Genomic DNA, 7,613 nt, shown 5'->3' with positions numbered 1-7,613 from the left:
GTATTTATGTATAGCTGTGTATCTTTATATCTTTGTATATTTGGGAAGTTAGATTTATAGAAAGACAACAGCACCAAGAAAGTCAGGATAGTTGTATGAGCAGCAACTGAAGATAATCTTGTTAGTGCAATTGAATATTATATTTAACTTGGAGATTTACTGGAGTCCTGCATAAGGCAGAAAATAATAAATAGAAAAATTCCTGTTAGCTTCTTATAGTTAATCCTATAAGTCTTTTTAGAGGAAAAAATTGGACTAATACTAGTATTAAGAGGAACATATCATATGAATCCTTTTCTCAGGGTCATTGTATCTGACAATAGACTACATCCTTAACAGTGAAGCTAAAGCTATTTTTTTTTTATTGAGGTAAAGTTGAGATGTATAAGTTTCAGGTGTACAACATGATTCATTATTTTTAAATTATTATTTTTTTAATATTTATTTATTTTTTGAGAGAGAGAGAGAGAGCATGAGCAGGAGAGGGACAGAGAGAGAGGGTGACACAGAATCTGAAGCAGGCTCTAGGTTCTGATCTATCACCACAGAGACCAACATGGGGCTTGAACCCATGAACTGTGAGATTACCTGAGCCAAAGTCAGATGCTTACCTGACTGAGCCACCCAGGCACCTCCACATGATTCAATATTTGTATACACTGAAAAATCATCACCAATAAGTGTAGTTACCATCTAGCATTAAAGTTATAAAAACATTTTTCTTGTGGGAAGAAGAGCTTTTAAGATTTACTCTCTTAGCTAGTTTTAAATATGTAATATAATATTATTGACTATATTCACCAGGCTGTACATTACATCCCCATGACTTATTTGTTTTATAATTGAAAGTCTATACTTCTTGATCCCCTTGACTCATTTTGCAAAAGCACCCCAAACCCCTCACCCCAGCCCCAGCAACCACCACTCTGTTCTCTGCATCTTTGAATATGATTTTGGTTATGTCTTATTAGTTTGTTTTGTTTTTTAGAATCCACATATAAGTGAAATCATATGGTACCTGTCTTTCTCTGCCTGACATATTTCCTTAGCATAATATCCTCAAGGTCCATGTGTGTTCACAAATGGCAAGATTTCATTCTTTTTGCGGCTGAGTAGTATTCCACTGTATATATTTACCACATCTTCTTTATCCATTCATCTATCAGAGGACACTTAGGTTGTTTCCGTGTCTTGGATATTATAAATAATGTTGCAATGAGCAAAAGAGTGCATATATCTTTTCAAATTAGTGTTTTTGTTTTCTTTGAATAAATACTCAGAAGTGGAATTGCTAGATCATATGACAGTTCTCCTGTAAATGTTTTTCAGGAACCTCCATACTGTTTTCCACAGTGACTGCAACAATTTATATTCCACTAACACTGTATGAGCTTTCCATTTTCTCCACATCCTTGCCCATACTTGTTATTTCTTTTCTTTTTGATAATAGCCATTTTAACAGCTGTGAGGTGATATCTCATTGTGGTTTTGATTTGCATTTCCCTAATGATTAGTGATGTTGAGCATCTTTTCACTTGCCTGTTGGCCATCTGTATGTCTTCTTTGAAAAACTATCTTTCAGATCCTCTGCTCAATTTTCATTTGGATTGTTTGTATTTTGCTGGTGACTTATATGAATTCTTTGTGTATTTGGGATATTAGCCCCTTATCAGATACATGATTGGGCTTCAGATAAGCTCCTTTCGGGAGGGTACCCGTGAGCAATAGTGAAACCAAGGGAGAAAACAAAGATGACAGCCTTCATCTGTGTTCTCTGAGAACACCTCCATAGCCTCTAGATGCTCCAAAGAGTAAATAGGCCTTTTTTTCCAGAAAGACTAGGGATATGTTTCAGTCTGCAAGCTATGCGGTGCCCTGGGGATAGTAGCCTGCCAAGAACAGTCTCTCTGTTTCAGTCCCTTAGGACCCAGAAATGCACCCCCAACCCGACCACCAGAGCCATGTGATCAATAGGTGTCCCCTGTTGTGGACTGCAAGCATCTGCCAAAGCAGTGGGAGAGCACAGGGCCAGGATGCACCAGCTGACTTTAATGAGGAAGCGAAGATATTTCTATTTTAAATGTGCAGCAATTAAAAAAAATTCTATATCAGATCATGATAGGTTTGGATTTGTTTTTTAGAACAGTTTTAAACTTTCTCTAGAAAACAGGTATGTCCTTGGTAATCAAATTTAAAATATAAAGAAAATAGCTTAAAACCTACAACAATGAATTTTTACCACGGTCCACTGACTACCAAATATAATCTTGAAAATGGAGCTTTTGGCGGGCACTCAAAAGCAGTTAGCTCAACATCATGTCCCCTGGCAAATGAGCCATGTATGGTTTCTAGTCCAAACAAGAAGATAGAAAAGCTGTCATTCTATTTTTTGAATTGAAGAAATTGATTGTATTTCACTTCAGATTGCCAACCATGTGATAGAGTTTGTCTATAGAAGTAGCTTACACGGGGGTCAAATTTCATTATATCAGTCAGTTTTGCATTGTACAGAAGGCTGAGATAAACAATTTATCCCCAGAGTTCTGTCCCATGACTCATGAGAAATATTTCTGAATAGATAAATTATATTATCAATTGTCAGCTGATATTATCAACTGACTTCTTAATCATCAAGATTATCATTATGATGACTCCTGATTTTCTACACAGTGGTGGATGTGCACACATGTTTGTGAATAAATCCTATATCCCCTTTAAAAATAGACTGCACAATAATTGAATGAGTTAGACCAACACGTTATTTGTTAGTACCTCTGTAATTTTAAATAAATGTTGTCTTATATAAGAACATCAACTTGAGAAATATATCAAGATAAGTGACATTATAGCTCTTATATTAAGCTGGTTTCTTAAAGTAAGAAATATTTGTGTAATCCCCAAGTTTCCTGTACTGTGTGAATTAAATTGTGTCCTGGATTTTTTGTAGGTTTTTAAATTTATTTTGAGAGAGAGAGAGAGAGCAAGAACAGGAACAGAGGAGGGGAAGAGAGAGAGGGAGAGAGAGAATCCCAACCAGGCTTGATGCTCAGTGCAGAGCCCGACATGGGGCTCTATCCCATGACTGTGAGGTCATGACCTGAGCCCAAATTAAGAGTCAGATGCTTAATCAACTGAGTCACATAGTCACCCCTGTGTCCTAGAAATTTTTATGTATTCCATTATTTTCAGAATTTCGTCTTATTTTTGGTTTTATTATGGTTGTGTTTTTCTTCTAATTTTTATTGACTAGGCATTCTTACTTGCTAGATTCAGACTGAAGATTTTTTTTCCTTCTGACTTGACCAAACTTCAAAATCTATAAATTATTCTAATTGCAGAAGACCTCAAATCAACTTTCAAAGAACCAAAAAACTAAATAAAACAGTTTTCACTAAACTTTTTTATTTTAACAAATGTGTGTTACTTGCCCTTTTTTCTCATGATAGAAATTGCAAGAATTGCAGTGTGTTTTTCCCCATGCCAAACAAAGTATTGTTAGTCATATGGTTGTGAAGCCATGATATAGATCCAAATCCACAACAACAAATAAATAGTAAATATTATTGCTTTATAATGCAACATGTAAGCTTTGAATATACAGAGTCTCCCTGGCATCTGATAGTAAGAGATAATAGAAGTGTCAAGTATATAGCCTTCTGGAATGTAGGAATGGCTGATGAAGAGGGCAGTTGAATGAAGATAGAAACAAATCTTCTTCAGTGAATTCTTTTTTCAAAAAATGTTAAGTGTTCTGTGTTTTTCTTTTTCTTTCAATCATTACCAGCACAAGTGAATTTTCATATGTTAACAGCACTTACATTCATTTTATGTACCCCAACTGGAACAGAGATGGGCCACTTAATCAGTGCTATCAGAGGCATACAAATGTCTTCATTTTTGGAGACTGTGTGTTTAAAACTGTCTCTAGTGCATAGCTGCTTCCTTTATTTCTATCAGTGTTCTTTCTACTAAGAAAATATGTTGAATTATTCAACATCTCAAAAATCAAAAGCAATTTGCTTCATGATTTGAGCTAACTATCAATTGAGCTTTTCTAAGTCAGTAAACCAATGAAAATAATTTCATCACTTGGGATAATTTAGAACCAGTAAAAAAAAAAAAAAAAAAAAAAAAAAGAACCAGTACAAATTATCAACAGCAACAGAACACCTAATTTCTAATATGACACTATTTTATAGTCAAAAGAAACCATGCGTTCTCTATCCTACAAATTCAAAGTTTCAGGGAAAGAAATAACTTGCAAGGATCCAATCAATATGGAAGGGTATACGCAACATTTATTACTACATTTTTAAAATGTGGTGACTCTCATCTGAATATTATACTTAATTATAATACTTAACATTTTACATGGTAATTAAAAAATTAGTCATGTTTTTTGCAAAAACCTATTGATATCAACTGTACAAAGAATTCCCAAATATAAGTTAACTCTAAAAACTTATGTTAGTCTTCATCCAAGAATTCATGAACATTTCATAAACTGCTGGAAGGAATTTCAATATGATCAAGATCAAAGTATTTGATAAAGCTTAAAAGTCCCTTGAGCTGACTGATACATGCACTTTAATATATGAACTGATTCATTTGCAATGCTTTAATACAGTTTTTTAATAAATGAAATTAAAACGTACGTCAATTGTGAAGTGATGCTGATTGGCAACTCTTGTGCTTGATTAGATAGCTGTAGGGCATTCGAACTGAATCGCTAGATTTCAGTCTCCCTGCTTTGCAAGTCACTACATGCAGATTTGAATAATGTTGATCATAGTGCTATTCCTATATCATATTTAAAATAAATATTTTAAGAAAAAGTCCTTTCACTTCCTTTGAATTTTTTTCAAAATTCTTATTAATTGCTGATTAATGTTTAATATACTCCTAAATCACATCTTGTACTGAAGGGAAAAAAACAAAATTATTTTTTCTGGCCCATATTAAAGTTTTATATGAAAGAAATATATTGTGTTTTTTGTATTTCCAAATGCCCTAGCCTTTAAACTCATTTGATTCAGATATTTTATTTACAAACATTTTTATTCTCAAATTGTTTACCAGTGCAATTTTTCACTTTTATTTATCTATTGTAAACATGCTTTGATAATTAGTGTTTTTATGAATACCTTACAAAATATTTTATTTAAAAGGCATGGCATAGCTCATGCCAATTAAACCTTTTAGAATTGGGTCATTCTGAGGTTATTCAATATTTCAAGTAACTCAAATGTAATAGCTTAATGAACCTCCTTATTATCTTCAAAGGCTTAAAAACCAATATAGCTTTAAAATATGTAATCTGCTCTGAGCAAGACTGCATGTAATTTTCCTTAAAATTACATTTTTTAATGGATTTAGGTAGCAGAATACATTGCTTAATGGCTGGCTTCAGTAGGGTATTCCAAAGAGTCTTAAAAATCTGGACATTTATTATAATTATTTATTTATGAATTGCTGAGTGTATTCTTTGGTTAACATTACATTAATTGAATCTATGTTTTGTAGTGGTTTTAGAGCTTAGTAATACTGCATTGTATGTCTCATTGATCTCCCTTATAAATATTAAAGCAAATGAACTCTTTCCAGTTTGTTAACATAAATAATGTATCTCTGCAGCCTGGAAACTTACTGGAAATTTCTTGCATTTTAAGTAAGGCATTTCTAAACTTGAATACTCAGAGAAAGACAGAGGCCCATTTTCTGATTCAATGTCTTAACCCAATAAATAACCACTAATGAACTTAGTAACTTCGAAAAATGAAAATAATGAGTTTTTTTACTTACATGTCTACTTTTATCACAACAATTTGAACTTAAATTTGCATATGCAATTTTAATATCAGTTTTAGAAAGGGCATAACAGAAATTCATTGACTTTAGACTACTCCTATTGCATATGTGGCTAATGAACATTCAGAAATTCTAATTTGGTGACTTTGAGAAAACACAGAAGTATTCATCAATATGCATAGCAGTCCATTAAATTAACCTTGTGAAGATACAGGATGCTAATGTGCTCAGTGGCAAAATGAGCAAGCATTCTTTCAATCTGAATTATAAAAGCCAATGGTCATACTATAAGGCAGGTTTTCCTTGATAAATTTCTGATTGAAAGGTAGTGTGATGTATATAATCCCAATCATTCCTTAGATAAAATGTCCCAGTGGTAAAGAACTTTGAATCCTAGTATTATATGACCTTTAGTAAACAATTTAAATGTTCCAGATTTGTCTTTTGGAAAATGGAACACATTTAATGTCTCCTTAGATCTTCTTAGGATTCTGAAGAATTCTAATTTTAGACACTGGAAGCTCATTCAAGATGAGGCAATTAGAAATAAAGTAAAATTAAAGAAAAAAACAACAATGAAGGAAGTAAAGCTGTTAAGAAAAGAAGAGAGATTAGTGAAATGAAACATTGGAAAAGGTAAATGACAAGGGAAGAAACACACTTCCCCCTTTGTGAAGAAGCAATCCAAAGCAAGCAGACCTGTATGAGGTGTTTGCTGGGACTCCACGGCCCAGAGGCAGCAGCACAAAGGACGAGGTCTGGAGCACACTGGTCACCACTGCCTCTGTCAGAAACATCACAAAATTGAACACTTGAAGTCGGGATAGAAAGCCAGAGGGAAAAAAATATGCTGGTTATGTATATATGTGACAAAGCCAAACAAATAAATATCCTTCTTAACCATTCAGAAAAAAAAAAAACCCACATCCCAAAAAGGTAAAAGATAAAAATTGAATTTCACATTATACATAAATTGACCCTATATATTTAAAGTATAGTTGATGTTATACTTTATGTAGAATGCTACCTCCATTTTATTTCACTAAACCAAACTGAAATAGCCACCACCCACACCATGACTTCATGAGGTTGAATTTTGAATGCTCTATTTCCTTGTAAAATCAGACTTTTTAATGATGTCTTCATCTCCAACTTTTATTCTAACAGATCCATTTACATTACTTCCTAAATGTGATTAGATTCTCTAGAATTTGGAAGAATTTAAGTTCATAATTACATATTAGATAAATTGAAGGATGTTGACTAAGCATCTTTTAATTTTTTTTTAAGTTTATTATATTTATTTGGAGAGAACAGGGAGAGAGAGCAAGAGAGCAGGGGAGTGGCAGAGAGAGGGAGAGAGAGAATCCTGTCAGTGTGGAGCCCTACCCCCAGGTCTCGAACTCACTAACCCTGAAATCATGACCTGAGCTGAAACCAAGAGTTGACGCTTAACCAATGAGCCACCCAGGTGCCCTTAAATATCTTTGTAAAAAATAAAAACATGATGGAACTAAGTATGTGTAAGTTGCTTAGTTGAACCAGGTAAATGTCTCTTCCTCAGTAGTAAAATCACCTTTCATTAGAATGAGTTTATATTTGGATAATCCCCATAAGATCTTTCATGTTGATAGGGTAAAAAATCAGGGAAATATTACTACAATAAAAATGCAAGATATCACTTTTGAAAATTTCTGTAAGTAAGACACTAGTTTTTGTTTGTTTCTTTATTTTCCATACATTATAACGTGTTTTTTTGTTTGTTTTGTTTTAAGACTGTCAATGTGACCTAGTCCAACAACAGA

The sequence above is a fragment of the Lynx rufus genome, unplaced genomic scaffold (genome assembly GCF_022079265.1).
Source record: "Lynx rufus isolate CCGP_SWC_20201006 ecotype Redwood Valley unplaced genomic scaffold, mLynRuf1.p SCAF_1, whole genome shotgun sequence".
In the NCBI taxonomy this organism is placed as follows: Eukaryota; Metazoa; Chordata; class Mammalia; order Carnivora; family Felidae; genus Lynx; species Lynx rufus.
This window is presented reverse-complemented; position numbering follows the sequence as displayed.